The sequence below is a fragment of the Triturus cristatus genome, chromosome 5_2 (assembly GCF_964204655.1).
Source record: "Triturus cristatus chromosome 5_2, aTriCri1.1, whole genome shotgun sequence".
In the NCBI taxonomy this organism is placed as follows: Eukaryota; Metazoa; Chordata; class Amphibia; order Caudata; family Salamandridae; genus Triturus; species Triturus cristatus.
In genome coordinates, this window is record NC_140588.1 from 844,851,783 (window position 1) to 844,875,173 (window position 23,391).

The window sequence follows — 23,391 nt, forward strand, 5'->3', positions numbered from 1 at the left end:
TGGAAATATTTGTTTGGGTAGACTTATGACCTGTAAGGGCATTCAGGGTAATAAAACATACTGAAATCCATACAGGTCACACCTCCCTGAGTTTATCTAGGTGTCTATGTTTCAGTAAAGCCCAGGGTTGGGTAATTTCCGAGGGTACTGTCTGACACTGCACCAGTATAATGCAGCCACTCCATATGGAAATGTACAGGAAATTGTGTGTTTTAGGCTCAGTTATGATATCTGAGTTCTTTACAAAAATAAGAAGTAGGATCCACACAGGGCAGTTCACCCAGGCATCCACTAAGAGTCTTCAGTTCAGAAGTGGTCCGAATGTGTCAGGCAACCACCACCACAAAAGTTTCTTTTTCCTAAACATATTTTCTTCGCTTGTCACATTTTGGGTCTCACATGCAATAGGTCCAACCACACATGTGGTGCAGGTTTTAGTGGGAAAAACACTGGAATACAAAATAGTAAACAATTTCTCGCTTGATTGGTAAATATATGTACGAACTGAAAAACCAAAAAATATGTATTGATACTTATAAAATGTATAAAAAGGGGTGAATCTTTTTTTTTCTTTCTGTCTCCTTCTGAAAGATGGTAAGATCTTGACACAGTAAGCCTTTTGTTGATCTGATTTATTCTTGCAAACCAGCATGCACAGTTAAGGTACTTTCCAGTTCCCTCCAAAAAGAAATCACAAACACTGAATGCCTTTACAATCCCCTGTGTGTTGAGGAAAAGGCACACATTTTGACTGGGGCACATATTATAGAAAAAAATAAATACGGGCTATTGCTTATTCCAATTGCCAATAATCGTTCTCAGCAGTGAATGCAGACATTCCTTTTTTCCCACCAATTTTAATTCAATATTCTAGACATTTACCCTGCTCCAAATAAAATGGAAACATGATCTAGCCAATACTCTCCCGGGATCCACAATATCTTTACTACAAAACTGTCTTGTAAGTAACTGCCCATCCCACCATAATTAAATTTAGTTTCAGCCACATCACTCCCACCATAAAACTAATCCTATGCCATCCCTCTAAGCATAAATCAAATTCAAATCTTGCCGGGATGTCTGTTTATCCACGCAAAATTAACTTGGGTATAAATCTTGACATGATGACCTATCTGCTTAAATAATTCCTAATTCTCCAAAATATGGTGAAACAAAAGAAAAAATGAGATAAGCCCAAAAACCAACCCTAGGTACTTGGGTAGAAACAGGTAGTAAAGACAGAAGGTCTATTTGGGTTGTGCTTAAGGGTAGCAAAGACATTTTGAAAATATGTTTCTCAATCTTGATAGGACTCTGCGAAAGACCTCCTGTCGATAGAAACTGGCACAATCACAGAAACCAACACAATGAAAAGCAATCATCCAGGATACTACAAAAATGACCCAAACAAATTTAATATAAATCATAAAACGAGAAAATCCATTTATTGAAATTATATCACAAATAATGTAGGTTGCTACTAACAGAGTGAAGTCACAGCATAATGCTCAAGCAACTAACACATGAATAATGCATTATTATTATTATTATTATTAATTGGGTTTTATAAAGCGCAAACAACCCAGAGGCCTCGTAGCGCTGAAAAAGTAAAACTATAGAAAACGACAAATGGTTGCCAATATGATTAAGTAGTACCAAAACACAATTATATTGATTTAGTGATAGATAGATAGATAATATGGCAATTAAAAATAAGAATATTTGAATGCAAATTTCACAGAATATATGTCAGTCGAGTAGAAAGTCCATGCTTTGGCCCCTAGACAAGTAAGTATGTGATGTGGATCATTGACATAACCAGGAGTGGGGTGCCAAATATATTGAAGGGCACATCTTTAGTGGTAGAAAAGTAACTTTCAAAACAAAAGAAAGGCTCACTTTACTTGGAAGGCTCACACACTAACAAGAAGGGCTATATAATACCTTAACAAAGAGACCCCAACGAGGCATAAACCCAAACAAACTGCAGACGGGACAAAGGGCTGATGACGTTATTCAGTGCCGACCAAATGAATATAACACTAAGAGGGATATGTGCAATGAAGTGGCGGAGCATGTTGTTAGGCTCCTGGGCTTAACAACACACTCTGCCACTTCAGAAACGCAGGGTTGCAACATATTTACAGAATGTGGGGCAGCCTTGCATTTCCCCCAGCGATGGTGCTAAGTTTAACAACTTAGCGCCAACTCAGGCCCTCTTGCAACAGAGTGCAAGTGTATTTGTGTGCAGGGGAGGATTGGTTATGTGTAGGAAGGTGTCCCTTCCTGCACATAAACAGTCCTAAAATGCCATTTTGTAACTTTCATGTGTGCTGCTTCATGCAGCACTCATGAAAGCTACAAAATGTCATTTAAAAAAAGGTTTGTTTACAAGAAGGGACACCTTCCTGTACATAAACAAACAGTGGCATTTTGCTTTTTCAATAAATGCTGCACAAGGCAGCACACATGAAAAAAGCAAAAACGAGGTGAAATATTGCATTTCTCCTCATTTCACCGACTTAAGACCAGGACTTTCCTGGTCTTAATTTTGGTGCTGCCTCCTATGTGCGCCACCCTTGTACATAGGGGCAGCATAAAATACAATGAGTGTTGCGATGGAATGCCCACCACAACACCCATTGCACGCCCCTTTTACACTAAACATAGTTTGAAAGGGTGCCTTATGTACAAGGCAGCGTTAAGCTACGTTAAGTGTCTTAACACTGCCTTGTACATAAGTTAAGGCCCATGTTGCAATGGGAATGTCACTTTTTGTGACATTCCCGTGGCGATAGGGGCTTGTAAATATGTCCCTGAGAGCATTGACAGAAACATCAGTTTATTTGCATTCAATAGACTTGCAGAACATGAAGTGCCTTATAGGACTTGGACCTTTTTGGCTAAAGTTCCCTAAACGTTTTGCTTTCCCCTTAGACCTTGTTCCTGACATTGCGTTACCAACTTAGATGCTTTGGGCACTTTGCCACTGCTCAACAGTGTTAAAGTGCAAGTGCTCTCTGTATAAATTGTAATGGTAATTGGTTGTCCATGATTGGTATGTTTGCCTTACTAGTAAAGTACCTAGTAAAGTGCACTGTGTGTGCCAGGGCTGGGCCTGCAGCACTAATTGTGCCACCCACACCAGTAGCCATAAAAAGGAAACTCAGACCTTCCATTGCAGTGCCTGCACGCAGTTTATTAAACTGCCATGTTGTTCTGACAAATGCACCTACTTGCCAGACCTTACCCTTCCCTTTCTATGCACATCAGACGCCCCTATGGAAGGTCCAGGGTACCCCCTGGGCAGAGTGCAGTGCATGTGAAATGTAGGGCATGTACTAAGGTGTGTACCATGTCCTGATAGTGAAATAATCTCCATTTTGTTTTCACTGTTGAAAGGCCATCTTGTTCTTGAACAAAGATTAGAATGGGAAGGCTGTGTAATATGTTTTCCAGCCTATCTTCCCAAAGTCTTAAGATGGAGAGGTGAAGTTTAATGTGCCTGAACTCACAATGTAATAACACATCTTTTTTATGAAGGTGGTTTTTGCACTGTGTGTTTAGAAGCCACTCTTTCAGAAGTGGCTGGGTTTTTGTGCTCTAACATTTCTGTGTGTCTCTGCCTGGTTGTGGATTGACTGTCTGGATTTGAAAGTGATATGATCTGGGGAATGTCTTGGCCCAGGAGGGGAGGTGAGACAGCAACAGGCTGACCTGCATCTGGAGTGTAGGGGGAGGAGTAGCCCTAGAGGTGAAGAGGCCTGGGTTGCTGCTATAAAACAATTGTCCCTTCTCCTGCTGAGTGATTGAGAATCCAGAACCCCACTAATCAAAGGAAGAAGGTGTCACTGGCAGGGAGGCACCCAGAACTGGTTTGAACAGGGGCCAGTGCCTCCCTGAGCACAAAGACTTCAAAGCCATTGAGGGGTACAACTATGAGAGCTGAAGCCCCGGATCTTTTGAGAATGGCTTGATCATGATCGAACAAGACTGGAGCTAATTTGTGGTCAAGAGGAACCTTTGCCAAGAAGAAACAACTGAAGAGAATGAAGGAAAGGACTGACCCTTCCTGTGAGTTATGGGGCTGGCCTGCAGTTTTCTGTTATAACCAAGAAAAGGCGAAAGGGAATTTGCTGTGTGCTGTGTCCCCCTGCTTGATAGGACTTTGCTGTGTTGTGTCCTGAAGTAACTTATCCCCAAGGGCCCGAGGTGAGCTGGCTACCTGTTGCGGAAACTCAGGAACACAAATGTTTCCAGGAGAGTCTCAGCAGCGCTGTGTGTGTGTGCTTGTTGCAACCTGAGACCCTCATAAGAAGTGCCTTGTGATCGTGGGCACCTGGTGTCCAAAAGAGGATCAGAGACACTGTGTGTGTGTGTGTTCTTTTTGCAGCCTGAACCCTTTGTGAAGATTGTCCAGTTATCGTGTGTACCGGAATCCAATTGAGTCACGCTGTGGGCGTGTGCTTTGTGCAGCGTGAGACCTTAGTGAGAATTGCCTTGTTATCGTGCACACCCATTATCCAAGTGAGTCTCATCGATGCTATGTGCGTGTGCAGCGTGCAGCGTGAGACCTTCGTGAGGATTTAATTGTTATTGTGCACCCGGAGTCTAAGTGAGTCTCATCGATGCTGTGCGCATGTGCTTTGTGCAGCGTGAGACCTTTTTGAGGATTGCCTTGTTAACATGCACTCGGAGTTAAAGTGAGTCTCAGCAACGCTGTGCATGTGTTCTTCGTGCAGCCTGAGACCTTCGTGTGGAGTGCCCGGTGATCGTGTACGCAAAGCTCAACGGAGTCTCAGCGACACTGTATGCGTGTGCCCTGTGGCAGCCTGAGATCTTCGTAGCAGTAGCGGCCTCAACAGCAGCCCCCGAGGAGCTGAGCCGCCGGCCCGAGCCCACCATTGCCAATTCAAAAAGATTGCATCAGAGGCCCAAGTCGCTGGAAGAGGAGAGGAGAGTGAGTTTGTACCCCCCAGATAACATGTGTCGACTCCTGGGGTGGGGTGTGGGCTCGGAGGGAGACGCTCTCGGCGGCCGCTCTCTCATTGCGGCAACGAGAGCCTCTGATTCGGCTTGTATCGCGGCCCGTATTGCCAAGGGAGTGGCAGTACCAGGGTTGGAGTGCAGAGCTGCACTGTTGACAGAGGCTGACTGCGCATCAGAAGGAGTGGCAGAGAGACCGCCTAAGGCACCGTGATCGGTGTCGGAGTGTATTAAGCAATATCTTATTTCTGCAGAATGGAGTACCTGATTGTCGCATTACACATTGCATCCTTTCTGTATAACGAAGTTCCTGATTAGTGTATTGCGCAATGCATCACTCTGCATAACGAACTACCTGATTAGTGTATGACGCATGGCATTATTTCTGCATAACGAACTACCTGATTGTCATATGATGCATTGCATTGTTTCTGCATAACAAACTACCTGATTGTCGTATGACGCATTGCATTGGTTCTGCATAACAAACTACCTGATTAGCATATTATGGATTGCATTATTCCTGCATAACGAACTTCCTGATTAGTGTATTACACATTGCCTTATTTCTGCATAACAATGTACCTGGTGGTTGTATTACCATTGCATTATTTTACACTGCAAAGTGCCTGGTGGTTGTATTACGCATTGCATTATTTTACATTGCAAAGTGCCTGCTTGTTGTGTTATCCATTGCATCATTTTTACATTGCAAAGTGCCTGATTGTTGCACTATGCATTGCATTATTGTTACATTGCAAAAGTGCCTGATTCTAGTATTACGAACTGTATGATATGGTATTAGGATTACAGTGGAATGTTTAGAAGGGCTCATTAATATCGTCAGAACTTACACGGGTTGGCTGGCCTAACAACCAGCCAGGAGAAATAATACACATACTCACATGTTGAATTAATATTGTGTGGTCTTATTGTATATTTTTTATATCAAATTTATACTAGTTTTTATAAAACTCGTGTGGAGCCTATTTGTGGTGTCATCATTGGGTTGCTGTGAGCGTGGTTGCAAATACTTTACACAATTGCCTAGAAGATAAGCCTGGCTGCTCATGCCAAGCTACCAAGGGGGTGAGCGGGGGCTATCTCAGAAGGTGACCTTCCTTTCCCTGACGTGGAAACGCGGGTCCCTATTTGGCCTAAGGTACCTACGTCAGCCAACCAGTGATCCTGGGTCTCACATACATATATTAACATGATCTGTGGTTCTAAAAGTAAAATCGTTTTCACTGTATATTGCACTCTTCGTGATTCGGGTCCTCTCCCTTTCTGAGCAGATGAAAAAAGGCTGCTATTCCATGCCATTCTTCTATTCTTTTCGGGGCATGCTAATAGAGACTCCCTGCCTTCACTCGAGAAAGTGTATTGGGCATTCCTTATCAGTTTGTGATGCTTAGCTATAGAATAGTCACCCACTAGGCATGAGTGTTAGGCAGGGGCTTAACACAGGCCCCTGCAGCCCCAAAGCTCCAGGGGGCCCCCTCAGCACAGCACTCTGTCTGCAGAGCTCCTGATTGAGCCCGGAGGGGGCCCCTCCACGTGCCTTGCAGGGAGGCCCCCTCGAGTTTCATTACGCCAGTGGCATTAGGACAAACTGTATTCATTTCTATAAGAAGTTGAAACCGTGGCTTGCATTTCTCTTAGTATTCCCAGTAATTACCTTGCTGTAATCAATGTCAGTGCCAAAACACATTCATAGTATTTGTGGCCAATGGAATATTCAAATGCACTCCATCACTTAAATTAACAGCATTCCCATGTTGCTCATAAAAATATTTTTATGTACATGTTATTCATGATTTATTTTTATTTACCACAACATGAAGGCTTTATTTACAGAACCCGCTATGGATAGCACTCGTTACAATGCATGCATTTTCTACCCATGCCATTACAACACAAGTCATTAGAACAACGCGTTGTTACATAGCATGCCATTACAACTCAAGTCGTCACAACAACTTGCTGCAGGGGGTGCTGGAGTTTGGAATAGTATAATTTACTATTCCAACTCCAGTCTGTGCAACAGTAGGGAAGGTGTTGGATTGAAAATCCAACAAATCCAACACCTTCTTCCCCCTACAGCAAGTTGTTGTAACGACTTGCGTTGTAATGGCATGCAATGAGACAACTCGTTGTTGTAATGACTTGTGTTGTATAGGCATGCAATGTATCGCATGCATTGTAAATGATGTTTTCCCGTTTAATACACTGTTTAGTTTTGTTTTTGTTAGAAATCTAAATATAACAACAGAGAATTTCATGCAACTAATATGCTTTGTTTCTGCATTAGTCAAGCCTTCATCAGGACTTATTTTGATATGCATAGTTTTAAAGTTCAGTTTTGAGCCCCTAAATGCACAGCCTAGAGAGTATAGTCACTGATACTGTCCATCAACAGCTATCTCATATAATAGCTAATGTCAGTTCACTATGTGATCAGTGTCCGTAACCATGCCATGCTTCTACAGCATCAAAACGTCTTCTTACTATTCAAATGATACACATCTCTTATAGGCACCTTAGTGTTCAAGAGTGCTGCCATAGTGTGGTTCATGCTATTATGGGTGTAATTCTGAGGGTGAGTGAATCCATTGCAAATGCAAGTGTCATATGAAAAGATGTCAAGAGTACTCTTGCTTAACTCCTAAGAAATGGAACTCTCTCTCCACCCAGACTGAAAAGGCACCCCTAGCTCCTGTTCCTCAGGAGGAACTGAAGAGCCTCCCCTTCAAAGACAACCACTTTCACCATCAACTTTTTGAAGAAAGTCTTCATCTAGTACTACGTTCATGCTGGAGGCCATCTCTTCCCTCAGTCCCCTAAACTGAACACCTCTCTTCCGAAAAGTACTCTGCAGCACATTGGATAAACCCCAATAAATGCCTGCAAATATACTTTTATGAATGTAAATCATAAATTTGTAAATCCCAAAATTTGCACAAGTAAATGCTGCCATCTGCTAACTATGTATAACTTAGATATGCACATAAATTGAAGAATAAGACCCTCTGTTAACATAATGTATGCAAAGCTTCAACTTTGTTGCATGGATTTCTTAAAAACAATATTGAACAGTGTACAGACATAAATCTGCTTATCGATCTCTTCTGTACTTAACTATTGAAATTATGACTTTTGATCAAATTCCTTCTTCTTGTCAGATTTAGTCATTTTAATTTTTTAACTTAAACATCATGGTCTTAAACTGAACCTAATTCATACACAGGTGTAATATGTACACTGTGCATTTTTTATTAGAATTTTATTTTATGAAACTGTGATTTGAACATGGTTTTGTGCAATTTGTTGTTATGTGTCAATCAGTCTTCAATATATGTGTTACTTATAGAAGACAACAAATGAAAATACCAAAAAAGCATTTGCTTTTCGATGCTGTAGTAATAGTTGAAAAAAACTGATAAGTTCAGTTGCTGCAATTGTTGTAGACCACACCATTCTGACACGTTCATTTGCTGGATAAATAATATAAAAAGACATTTGCTTGAAAGTCCTGGAGAGTCCTGGATCATCCTTCTTCATCTGTGCCGCTGTATGGTGGGCTGAGTTAATTAAGGTGCTGTGGAGTGAATATAAATATATATATTTACACAGATCCCAGGTGGTGAGGCGAGGTAGCATGGGAGTAAGGAGGTATAATTGTAAAAAAAAAGAAAAATTCACCTACCTCCTCACCGCTCTGTTTTACTTTGTCTCTCCTCCGCTGAACAGGAAGCAGTCAGGTTGCCCTGAGCCAATTGTGATTAGCCCTCTAAACCAATCACAACGTTGCGATGCAGTACTGCGTTTGGTCTGAGCGCCGTGGTTTGGCACTCAGACGGTACCTGGGGGCCTGGAAATGTTCTCCATGCAGGCTGTAATACAGCCTGCACGGAGAACATGGTATAGTGTGCATGACTGGCCAGCCCGAGACAGCCAGTCAAAGCATCATGCACACTTAAGTGTGCCCACCTTTCCTCCCCTGCTCTGTCAGCAGAGCAGCCCCACCCTCATGCTGCCATAGCAGGTAAAAAAATGATAATTGTGACATTATCATTTTGTTTTTCCTTTCTTTTTTACCTCTTACCGATGCACAGCAGCAGTAGGGAGACGCTCCACTGCGTTAGTGATATATATATGTAATATATATCTATATCTATAGATATATATTTATATCTATATATATATATTTGCACTTAAAAAAACAAAGGTTTCAGGAGCGTTATAGTTAGGAAATCGAATTAAAAAAAATTGAAATTCACTGAAAGAAACTAAAGTTGCTTGGGCGTTATAGTTAGGCTCGGATTTCAGTCATACAAAACCACTGAATAGCAACCTTTGTTTTTTTATTATGTATGTCTCTGCTTCATGTCAGGACCCTCTACACAATAAATAAATCATTGATATACCTTTCCCACAGGGCCACTTTATTGACCCAGCAATAATTGAGATCTGCCCACTCAATGTGCCTCTCCCACCAGCCCATGAATACATTTTTGTAGCTGGGAGCGAAGCACTTGCCTATCGGGGTCCCTTGTCTTGCCAGTAGAGCTATCCTGAGAACAGGAAAATGCTGTTATTCAAGCAGAAAGCAATTATTTGCAACACCACCATATTGTGCTAATGGCACTTAAATGGTTTTCCTTTATGGAAGAATTCCACAACTTCTAAGCCTTGTCCACAAGATGAACATGAATATTGGATTGCGATATCTAGAGTTATTAATAGGATGTTCTCATCTCACTAAGTGACTTGGATAATCTTAACAGTAAAGTGTTCAATTAACAAACAATAATTGTATGCTGTTGCTATAGACATCCTTTGTTATGAGTTGATAGCATTGTTCATTTGACAGTTGTCTTATGGCCTTTTCCTGATATCTTGCTTTGCTCTGGAATACCACATTGCCCCCTTTATCTGAATATTTTATGATGAGTGATGCATTGTTCTTGAGGGCTAGCACAGCCAGCTATTGTTTCTTGGTCAAGTTATGTGCTTTGTTTGCAATGGTGGGCGTTGTTGAAGTTCTTAGTTTATCCAGATCTCTTATGACAGTCTCATAAAGGAAGTCAATTGCATCATATGAAGTCTGTGGTATATACCTAGATTTTGCCTTAAAGTTACTTTTGCCACTGTGTTGTGATATTCCCACTCTTTCCAGAACTTTCCATATGTTCTTTTAAGTACTTGGAAGAGTCCTTTTAGACTATTGAGAGTTGCAGCTCTGCTTCTCCCATTGCCACCTCCACCTCTCATGTCTTGTGTTGAGCCCCCAAATATTGATGCTGCCACTTCAAAACAGTCAGCATCACTGAACATGCTCAATAAATATTTGTGGCTCTCTTAACTGCTATGTTGCATTACATTTCATGTTCCTCCCCTCACCACTGCTGCACTGTTAAAGAAAAAAGTCTATGCGATTGATCTGGCCACTCACAATGGCAGTCTGCCCACTGGTTCTGAGCACTCCAACTCGTTCCCGTTGAACGTTCATGGTCCCGGCTGGTACCCATTTCCTCTTCAGTCACATTGGGGGCTTCTTAGCTAGCATGTTGCTTGTTTAGGCTCCTTCTGCAGCTTCCAAAGAACGAAGTAGTGAAGCAGAAAGTGCAACATTTTTTAACTGGACATGTATATGTGCACATATCTATCTATCTATCTATCTATCTATCTATCTATCTATCTATCTATCTATCTATCTATCTATCTATCTATCTATCTATCTATCTATCTATCTATCTATCTATCTATCTATCTATCTATCTATCTATCTATCTATCTATCTATCTATCTATCTATCTATCTATCTATCTATCTATCTATCTATCTATCCATCCATCCATCCATCCATCCATCCATCCATCCATCCATCCATCCATCCATCCATCTATCTATCTATCTATCTATCTATCTATCTATCTATCTATCTATCTATCTATCTATCTATCTATCTATCTATCTATCTATCTATCTATCTATCTATCTATCTATCTATCTATCTATCTATCTATCTATCTATCTATCTATCTATCTATTATCTACTGGCTGTCGCCAGTAGATAGTTATAGTTAGGACCTATTTTCCATAAGAAATCCGCAACATTCTATTCCCAATAAGTCTGGCGCTGGTTGGCAAATCTTCGCAAAATTTTCTAAACTTTTGGACAGCTCCACTCCGCTCGTACCCTGAAAGTTTCATGGTGATTCATCAAGCTGGGGCCGAGAAAAACGTGGGGTACCATGCAATTTCCCATAGGATCTGTTGTCGCAGCTACAGCCCGAACCGCTGAATGGAATGACACCAAATTTGGCAAAGAGGTAGTCCTCAGTTCAGACTCGTGCCTTTTGCATAAATGGTGTGAATCCATTCAGTAGTTCCTGAGAAAATTAGAGTTAAATGTACATATATATATCTATGGCCGGGGAAGATCCGTGCACCCTACCCGCACCGTAAGCGCACCCTCCCCCAACCGAGTGCGCACCCTCCCGAACGTGCGCTGAATGCTAATTTGCTGTCGAGTGTCTGTCTACATTCTAAACCAGGAACTGTTGGCGGCCATTTTCTGCCTCGGTAGAAGCGAGGCTGAAGAAGCAAGGGGAATAAGTGTTTAAAACATATAAAGGGGGCAGAGTGTAAATACTCTGACCCTCTAGAGGTGCTTAGGGGGTCCCAGAAGGACCCCCTGGGGCCCCCTTTTTAAAAAAAAAATGGCGAAATGCGCGCAGGGTGCACGCATCCTATCGCGTTTGGTGCACGGATCCTCTCGCGTTGGGTGCGCAGATCCAAAAAACATGGAATTTTTTTTTATAAAATAACGTTTTGCACATAATATTTTGAAAAATATAAAAAAAATATGTTTGAAAAACTCATTAAATTCAAATAATATTTTTACATTTTTAAAAGAATTAATTGAAAAAATAAGTTTAAAAAATGGTGATAAAAAAGTATTTAAAAAAAACATAATTCATGAAATTGACACACTGAATTGGAAAAATATAGAAATCCAATAAAAATCATTAAACATGATATCTTTAGAGATACGTTATAGATAGGAATTAGCATTTAAAAAACCTTTGAAATTCACTGAAAAAACCATAGGTTTCATGCACGTTATAGTTAGGAATTGGCATTTAAAAAACCTTTGAAGTTCACTTAAAAATCCATAGGTTTCAGGGGCGTTATAGTTAGCTGGACATTTCCCTCGTACAAGACCCTAGAAATTCCCCTGTTGTAGTTAGTTCAGCTAACTATAACTCGCGCCCCCGCAATGCACTGCTGATGACATCACATATTAAATCACTCATGACATGGTCAGTGACATCACTGATGACATCACTGATGACATCTGAAATGACATCACTGATGACATCATCCATGTGATAAATTAGTGCATCTTCTCACACCCTAATATAACCTTTGATACACCGACTCAAAATTTCAATTGGCCATTTTGAAAACAATAGATACTCCAATACCAATAACTATATACCCACTCATTAACTCTTAGATCTACATACACCTCCACTCACTCACCTTGCACGAGAAGAGTGCAAACGGATGAGAAACACTACTGCTCCTGCGCCTTTCTGTGTTTCTTTTCTTTTTCTTTTTTTTTCTGGCATGATTTCTCTATTTTTACGTTGAAAGACAGAATCTGTAAAAAAGAATCACAAATAAATGTATATTAATAATTTTCAAATTTATACTATTCCATTACTGTACAAACACATTTTATATAAAAACTGACTAAGAAACTATAGCCCTGAACCACAAGTGTGACGATGGTTAAAACACTACATGCATAGTGCATACAACTTTGAAGCAGTTCATGCCCTAAAGCCTACCTCACTAAAAGACTGCATGCTAACTGACTGAATGATTACAATACTATAAGGAGACACACTGGGTGAGTGACATGGTGTTTGCTAGAAGTGTATGAATACTGATTGCGGAATTGAAGGTGTGAAAGACAACTGTGTAGGTGATTAGAGGACTGTATCCATAGTGAATAAACATTTGAAGCAATCTATGTGCTAAGACCTGGCTCACTGCATGAGTACTTGGGTACTGACGGAATGATTAGAGTACAGCAAGGAGAGTGCCTGGGTGAATTTATAAGTGGTTGGCTTTTGACACAGTGAATGGATTAGTACTTGGTACTGAATGGGTCACTAGAGGAGTGCAAAGGGAGTGACAGGATGTTTGCTGGACTGTATGGATACTGACTAGGGAAATGAAGGTGTGAAAGACAAGTGTATAGTATGTTAGAAAACTGCATGCATACTGCATAGACATTTGAAACAGTCTATGTGGTAATGTATGGTTAACAACATGAGTACTTGGAAACTGACTAAATCATCAGACTACTAATAGGACTTTTAAATTTTCAGTTCTGGCACAGTGAAGAGAATAGTACATGGCACTGCACTTTAGTTTCAAACCCTGACTCATTTTATCAATGCATAAGCAAAAAATAGCTTCTAAAGCTACTAAAACTTGACAACATGACCGGTTTTAAAACAGTTATCTGTCAGCAAATACACAATGTTACCAAATGCTTCTACCACAATCCTTACCCAAATGCACACAGACTCACAGTGTGATTTTAGACAAGCACCACTATCCTAGGAGTTTACCAAAACTCATTCACTAGTCTAGAAGAGGTAATGGTACTGCACACAATCTACATATGTAAGTACAGCACATTAGTGTCAAAGCATGACTGGCTTCTAATGCTACTAAAACTTGACAACAACAGGTTTTAAAAAAGTTATCTGTCAGAAAATACACAATGTTACTAAATGCTTCTCTCACAGTGGTTCCCAAATGCACACAGACTCACAGTGTGATTCTAGACAAGCACCACTATCCCTAGGAGTTTACCAAAAATCATTCACTACTGTGGAAGTGGTAAGGGAACTTCACACAATCTACATATTTCAGGACTGCACTTTTGTGTCAAAGCCTAACTCATTTAATCAATGCATAAGCAAAGACTGGCTTCTAATGCTACTAAAACTTGACAACTTGACAGGTTTTAAAAAAGTTATCTGTCAGAAAATACACGATGTTACCAAATACTTCTCTCACATTGGTTCCCAAATGCACACAGACTCACAGTGTGATTCTAGACAAGAAACACTATCCCTAGCAGCTTACAAAAACTCATTCACTACTGTGCAAGGGGTAAGGAGACTACCCACAATATACATATTAAAGTACATCACATTAGTGTCAAAGCATGACTCATTTTATCAATGCATAAGCAAAGACTGGCTTCTAATGCTACTAAAACTTGACAACATGACAGGTTTTAAAACAGTTATCTGTCAGCAAATACACGATGTTACCAAATGCTTCTCTGACAGTGGTTCCCAAATGCACACATACTCACTGTGTGATTCTAGACAAACAACACTATCCCTTGCACTATACCAAAACACATTTCTTCATCTAGAAGGAGTACTACATTTTAGTATAGAAACATAAATAATTTCACAAATTCATAAACAATGACTGGTTTCTAATTCTACCAAAATATAAAAACAGCACAGTTATCTGTCTGCAAACACATGAAAAACACAAATGCTTATCACAGAATGTTTTCTACATGTACACACACTTTCAATAAGATTGTAGAGAAAAAAGTACTCCCTTCACTATAGCAGGAGAAATACATTAGTCTGATTAAAATCAAAATAGTCTACATACATCCCCTCACAATTAAATAACTCACCTTTCAAGTTTTTATGTAGATTAATAAGTATATCAGTCACACACCAGATATCAGTCACTCACCAAATTTTCTTATACAGAATCTCTGCACTGTGCATCTCTCAGCAAAAACAAAGAATGGCAAAGTTTCCCTTTCATTTTCCACACATATACATGTAAACATCAAATCACAATCCTTCACACATAAATTCAAAAGCAAACACACATTTCTATTGGTTAAACATTTCAACCCTTTCCAAATGAAATACATTTCAATCCTTCCCCCAATCTGCCTTCTGCCTGTTACCATAGAAACAGGTCATGGAACACTGCACTGAGCACACAGGTCACAAGTTCAGCACACAATGTTGCTAAACAAGACAGCAAGTGTGCTTGACTTTTCAACATATTAGCTTATCGTATATAATGTTCCTTACAATCAGTTTTTGTTAACCAATAAGAATCATGCGTTAAAAAAACAGAAATATACACCCTACCTTTCAGTGTAGAAAGTTGTCATGCAACCAATCATTTTTTGTCTTTTTTAATTTTTTTTTTCCTTGGATCCGCGCACCCAACGGGATAGGATGCGCGCACCCTGCGCGCATTTCAACGTTTTTTTTTTTTAAATGGGGCCCCAGGGGGTCCTTCTGGGACCCCCTAAGCACCTCTAGAGGGTCAGAGTATTTCCACTCTGCCCCTTTATATGTTTTACACACTTATTCCCCTTGCTTCTTCAGCCTCGCTTCTACCGAGGCAGAAAATGGCCACCAACAGTTCCTGGTTTCGAATGTAGACAGACACTCGACAGCCAATTAGCATTTAGCGCGTGATCGGGAGGGTCTTCTCTCTATCCCTTTACAAGAATGTTCATCTAATTTGTGTTTCCCTGACGGTAGAGAGTATTCCAAGTGAGAAGAGTGTCTCTTGGAGATTTTTTGGAGTTTTAGAAATGTTAAGAATATCAGATTTAGTTGGAGGATACAATCCCGCAATTGCTATGTTTAACTTGGCCTCATTGTCACCTCTATTGTATACTTAGACTATGGATCTAACCATTGTACTATCATGAATTGCACACTTGCTTGCACTTTTCTGCATGCTTTCTTGCACTTTCAATGACACTAGATAGCACCTTATGAAAACTTGTAAATCATACTGTTATGTCCACACATGATACCAAAGTCCCAAATTCAGGTTTGGTTTGGACAACTACTAAGATCCTCGCACCTTCTGAAAATTTACAGTTTTGTTCTCTTTTTTCAGGTACAACAATATTGTTGAAATGTTAGTCCCCCACTTGTTAAAATTGGATTGACGGTAATCGTATTTCAGATTACAACCACCATACAACATACCGTAATTAGATAATGTAATTGTAAATTCATAGAAGATACATAATGTTTCTGAGACCTATATCAACTAATATAACATGTCGTGGTGAATTGAGAAAAATGAATTGAAAAACATTTTGAAATTCTGCCTGTTTCCTTGCTTGTGCAATGTGTAAAATGTTAAAAATGTAAAATATCTGTATGTGCCCCTTTAATTTTGTGGAGGTTATTTTGGAGGGAAGTTAAACTTGACATAGTTTGTTTTTACACACATACTCTAAACCCAGTTGAAGGCTCCGCCCGAAAAGCCTAGGGCTCTTTGTTGCACTGTTGGTGGTTTAAAGAAAATAAAAAGGACTACTTACAACCTGCTGTTGCCTGGCTGTGCTGCTTCTCTTCTATGCCCTCGGATCGGATATATATTTTGATTTTCATATAGTGTGAACTAGACCCGAAGGTATTAGAGCGCTTTACATGAGCATCAGTTGCGTTACAGACGGACACATTCATTTTGGCAGGCATGAAGATATTGAGTGATTTGCCCAGGATCACAGGATGTTGCGCTTCCCTGCCGAGGCTTGAACCCGGTTCCCCAACTTCGTGGTCCAGCGCTCTAGCCGCTAGCATTTTTAGGATGTCAAGCATTGCATCTTTTATTTTTTTTAGGAAATGCTGCTTTACTGAAAAAATAAAACCATATTAAAACAATTAATAACTTTCATGGAAAGATTTATTTCTCCTATTACAATCACAGCATGCACATAATGCAGTGTGGAGCCTTCTTTTGACGATGTAAATGTGTTCATCTTTATTATGTGTTTGTTATAGGAATTGACTTGGTAGGTTATATTAAGAGCACCAATGTGATTTTCCATCAGATAAAACCACAGAATTGTCTGTGCAAGCATATTCTTAGATTGCTAATGTTAGCCATACAATGCATAAATTAAACAACAATTTGCTGCCAGCCATTATTCCAGATATTATCGTGTCCGTGTTCAATAATGCCTGCAAGGAAATGTGTTGAGCAGACAAATAAATACTAAAAAATGTATTTGGAAGAGGCTCAGTAGATAAAGCATAGCGTTATGACTTCCTGCTGCTCCTGAACTGATGTTGTATTGCAATCATAAAAAGCGTATTCATTAGCTAATGCAAAGTGCACATCTGCGAAACAGCATCATTAAATATCAAAATCAATGCTCAAGAGCATTTTTTGCCTTACTGGAAATAACAAATCATGTTGGCATTAAGAGAATACAGCACTACAAATGAACCTTTTAAAACGTACAAAAACGAGAAAAAGAGCAAAACCAAATGCCATTTTCTTAATGCAGTCACGTGGTGCTTCCCCTTTGGATAGGCCCATACTTTATACTTAACCAATATACACTGTGCAGAGGGGAACGTTCGTTCATTTAACTAATGCTGTGAGCAAGTATTGACCCCTTTCAAGCTGCTGTTATGTACCAGCCGAACCGCACTCTAGTGCATTGCACCACTGTGAATAGGCAGGCCAATTGTGTCATGCAGCCAAAGTTGAACTACATGACCAAAGATGGGTGCAAGGTTAGAGGGAACTACACGAGGGAGGGGGCTCTGCATTTGACAGGGCGGTAATACAGTGCTCAGCAAATACTCACATTACAGGGAACGGTATTGACCTTGAAAGTTATTACCTAAGCAGTCGAGCAGAATTAGCCATAACAAGCAGAATCCGAATTTTACTCCACAAATGTCGCATTTCGTCAGTTTTTGAGCAATGTTTCCAGTTCATATTTCGACTGGCTTTCTCGGGCAAATTGTGAATGGGGTCACACTCGTGGGGGTATGCAGGGGTGATTCATTATTGTGTAGTGTAATGACAACCAAAATTGCTGCTCTGCGTTGTGTAAGGGTGAGAAAACAGAGCTGTCAAAAACGGACTACTGCTGCTTTCATGCATTGTGCTGATGCATAAACAGGCTGGCTAGTGCCATGCACAACCCTTGCACCAAGGGGCATAGGCATGTGCATGATGTCTTACATAGGATTTGTACAGGATGTGAACCCTTAAAGTAACAAGCACAAAATCCTATTTCTAGACAACATTTAATTCACGCCATACATGGGATGCGTGCTATATATGTATTCTGTTCAGTGCATACTTTACAGCACACATGCATGTTGTTAGACTTGTCATCCTCAGGGTGGTTCTCCACCAACCTTTTGCCTGCTTACCTCTAGCTTTTGCCGTATCATCTTTTTGGCCATAGGACTCTATCCACTTCACCACTGCTAACCAGTGCTAAAGCACATTTAATTTGCCTCTAAACAAGGTAGAATTACCTCTAAACAAGGTAGAATTGGTTTATACCTTATGGGCATATTTAGTTTACTTATAAGTCAATTCTAAAGTGGTATACCATATGCACAGGGCCTCTAATCTAAACGCTACTAGAGGGCCTGCAGCACTGGTTGTGCCATCCACACAAGTAGCCTTTCAAACCTGTCTCAGGCCGGCCATTGCAAGGCCTTTGAGTGTAGTTTACTGCCACTTCAATTTGGCCTTTAAAACACATTGTCAAGCCTTAAACTTCCCCTTAAGTACACATACATCACCCCTAAGGTAGGCCCACGGAAGCCCTAAGGGGTGCTCAATAACTAAAAGCCCTTTTGGTCTCTGCTAATGAATCTGCCCTTAGCCGTCTGCAAGTGGTGCAAAACACCGCTGCACGATTAGTTACTAATGCACCGTATAGATCAGCCTCACTCCCGCTGCTTCAACAACTTCATTGGTTACCTGTGCGGAAAAGGGTCAAGTTTAAGCTCTGCTGCTTGACTCATAAAGCACTGTGGGGCCCTGGCCCCCCATATCTGGCTGAGAGGCTCCACCAATATACTCCCAACCGTGACCTGAGATCCTGTTCCAAATCTCTGTTACTTGTTCCCAGGATAAGGAAAATACGGTTAGGAGGTAAATCCTTCTCCTATCAAGCTCCTATGATCTGGAATCAGCTCTCCCTCCCTCTAAGGCAATGCTCCGACTACTTAAGGTTCAGAAAGATACTGAAGACCACCCTCTTCGTAGAATGACATCTCTTCATCCATTCTGCACAGCTCTGCTAGGGCTGAGAGACCCCCTTGGGGGTGATTTGCGCGCTTTATAAACTATTAAACTAAACTAAACTAAACTAAAAGGTAGGACGTGCACTGTTCAGTTTTACATATCCTGGCAGTGGCAAACATCTACATTTGTTTTTCACTACTGTGAAGCCTGCTCCTCTCGAAGGTTAGCATTGGGAATTCATTAAAACATGTTTAAGCTGCAATTCCTGATTTGAAAGGATTAACTGCGGCATGTTTCATATTGTTGGAATGGTAATGATAAATCCTCTGTAGTGTTAACCCCTTCCCTGCTCATGACGGAACCGTTCCGTCATGAGCCACGGTTGCCGTGTGCTCATGACGGAACGGTTCCGTCATGACAATCCTGTCGGCGGCCGCTCCGCCTGCGCGGCGCTGTTTCCCCGCCTGTGCGGGGCGACAACGCAAATGGGCGGAGTCATGACGGAACCGTTCCGTCATGAGCACAGCTCAACTGTGGCTCATGACGGAGCGGCTCCGTCATGAGCACAGGCCCGCCGCGCTGCCCCCCTGCCCCCCCCAGCGCTGCAGCGGAATGTCCGCAGCAGCGAAGGGGTTAAAGTAGAATTTAACATTACTGTTTTAGAAATGCCACTTTTAGAAAGTGTCTATGCGCACTTATGAAGGGGCGAGAGGTGCAACTTTTCCTTTTGTCCTTCCCAAATAAACTAATAACTTACACCAAAGAAAGGGAAAAGGAAATTCCTAACAGCCTCATTTCAACATTAAAAGCCCTATATGGTATTAAAACTGGTCTCACACACTGAAATAATGTCATAGGGTGTGCTACGACACTCTGACAGATCAATGCTCAGAGTGGACCAACAAATAGTTTTCAAGGGAAAACCAATAGCCCTGTATTAACTGGGAGGGATTCTCCAAACACCAAACAAAAGAATTTTAGAACTGACTGAGAGTGCCCACCAAATGTTTATCCCGGCTGTCTTGGGAGAGTAAAAAAATGTCAGCTGGGGTGTAGCTGGACTATTAGTACCCTTTACCCCTGCATGCTGTGTTCATGTACATGTTTCTGCCTCTCAAACACCCCTCAGGGTTGTGGGCCTTTGTCAGAATTAAGATCCCCCTCTTTTGTTATCCCTACTTAACCCCCTCCCGCCTCTTCATCAGACATGGGGATAGGGAATCATAGTGTGGCTATACTTGCCAATGTCGGAAACCTACTCTGGAAATACCATAGAAAGAAATCTTACAATCAGTCACTTACCAGTAGAGGGGAGGATCCTGGTAAAATATCTTATTATGAAAACACTTCAATCCATTACAGAGTCTTGGAGTCCTACTCACCACTAACAACTTGTGGATGAGATACATGGATACAGACACATACATGCAAACCTATATAGCTCAGGGTGTTTCCATCAGACCCTCTTACCTGAGTTTCACCACAGTTGTTCCCAAACTGCGATTTGGGTGGGAGCGTCACCCTGTATTCCACTCTGCATGTGAATAACGGGAGAGCAACGATGCATATGACCAACTTACAATGTGAACCCTGCTCCCGCATACAGGCCTAAATGAGCAAAGCTGAACCACTCCATTTGTTTAACTAATCTCAACATGTTGTTTCGTGAACCTCCTGCGTTCACCTGCGAAACACATACTGCCCTATGACCTTCAATAAATCATAATTTTGTCATAACAATCATGCGTAATTCCCCCTGGGGCCACCCAGGTGATTGTCAAGTGCGTTTAGGTCTGTGTTTTGCCCCTCGTATAACCCAAATAATGACCCATTCAGGGCCATTCCTATGCCTATTCTTCGTGCCGTACTCATAGTGACATCTAGAGCATTTCCTCCCATATGCCAGATGTCCTATGCGATCCTAGAGCTGTATGGTTTGCAGTCTATGCGGGTCCCCTGGTCTCTCATGTTTGCCTATTTGTTATATTTTTACCCCAGCAAAATCACCCAGGACCCCCTGGTAATAGTCAAGTGGATTTTGGTTCACATTACTCCTTAGTCATTCCCTGTGCCCCTTCTCATTGTAACATGTTCGTATTCTCATCCGTCATCATGCACAATATATTATAAATACCCATTGCCTGCCTAGAGCCACCAGGTTAACACTCTGCCTGGGTCCCCACATACTCGTGTTATTACAGAAAATGGACAATTCTCAGTTCATAACTGTGTGTCCCCTGCACCCGGTCTCCAATGCATGTCTGGCATGGGTGACAGCTACGCTTTGTGCATTTCTTCCAGACAGCCACAAACACAGGAAGAGTGCTCATCTGTATTCATCTACATTCTGATAGCTCTTCCTGGACATAAAGAAGGAGGAGGAGCTGACACTTACACCTGAATAGGTCGGGTTCTTTGTCCCACATAAAGGGCTGATTGCCAACACCGGTATCCTGACAGAAAAGGCAGAGATGAAAGCAGACCTGTGCACTTCAAGGACTTGTGCACTTCAAAAGCACAACTGGGTATAAGTAACTGGGGCTCTCTCCCAACTAAGACAGTAAATTATTGGACCTGTGAAAAACTCTGCCAGGAGTAAAGACTGCTGTGCTACAGGGATAGACACTCTGCTTGACTTACTGTTCTGAAGGAACTCTTTCTCTGCTTTGCTGCTCTGCCCAGCTGCTTGCTGAACTATGCCCTGCTAAGGATAAGGACTGGACCCACCCCACTTGAACCCAGAGTGACTCCAAGGGCTTGATGTCGTGCCTCCTGTTTTCTGAAGTCTCTGAGACATAAAAGACTTCCTATAACTCTGCTGCTCTCCTACGAATCTGCTGCAGCTGAACTATGCCATCTGTGTGTCATCACTTGCCTGAGGGGCCAATCCAGTCCTGGGCCTCAGAAGTGGCTCCTGAAGCTCTTTTTCCAATAAACCTGGAGCAGCAATGACTTTGTGCTGATCTGAACCAAAGCACTGCCCTTCGAAGCAGGAGCTAAACAATGGTATCGTCTTGATGGACTGCTTGGCTCGATGCCAACAGACAATGCAGGTCAACATCAATGGAGCACCTGCATTGTGAAGTGGTTCACAGCCAAAGCCTTCAACAACTGCGTGGATCGGTGGCGGTGCTTTGCCTCCATCCATGGGAACGACACAGCACCTCCTCTACACCTCGCATCGTTTCTTTGATGTTCACGCTTGCTTTATCCAAAGTAATTTATCAGCTGGTCCTGTCTGAAATCTGTAGCCGGCCTGCCCTCCATCACGTTTGGCCTGAACTTTGGATTTACCCAGGTCTAGCACAACCTCATGTAACTCCAGAGCGCTATTGACTTCTAAGCACTATTTTTGGTTTATTCTTTAAAAATGTATCACTCTGGATCTACTTATAGGATGTTTGTTGTTTTGGTCTTATTTTAGTCATAAAAATATATTTTCCAACTTTCTAAATCTGTGTTGAGTATTTTTGTGTCGTTTTCATTGTGTTACTGTGTGTGAGTGTGTTGCACAACTACTTTACACATTTCCTCTTTAGATATGCCTGATTGCTCTGTGGCAAGCTACCAGAGGTTATGTTTTAGTGTGTATCTAGCTCATCCTGGTTAGGATTTTGGTCCCTACTTTGACGGGGTACATTCCTCTGCCAACCAGAGACCCAATTTCTAATACATGTGTTTGGAGAAATAAAATAATTTTTCCACGTTGCCAGCTGGTTGAAGGAGGAGCTATTTGTAAAAAAGGTAGTATGGGTCACTCAATGTTCCAGACCAAACACAAAACGTTCAATATTGAAATAAGGCTGAATTTCATCTGCCCCAGATATTCTGATGCTCTAACCCTGGGTGGGTATCCTCAAGCTGTGTCGTGGAATTGTTCCAAAGGAGCTTCACCGTGCAGCGAGAGCGCAGTGCAAGAAATCCCTTTCAAAAACAAAAATTGTCCAAAACTACTGCAGCACTATGCGATATACTGTATGAGCCACATAAGGCAGACTAACCTTCATGTAAGCGCATTAGTCCTGAGAAAGTGCTTTTGGTGCTGGTTTTTAGGTTGGTGGGTCTATAGACACCAGGGCTAACCCACTTCTGGTATCAGAAATGTATGGGGTGGCTCAACATTCCATATCAAACACGAAGATTCTAATATTGAATTAAGGCTGACGTTTAATACCACAACAGACCCACAACCTTGATAGCATCTGACAGGCTCAAAGTCCTTAGGCAACTGATGTTGCCCTGAATTCCGGGTCACACCATCAACTTTAAAGGAATACATAAATAAACAAT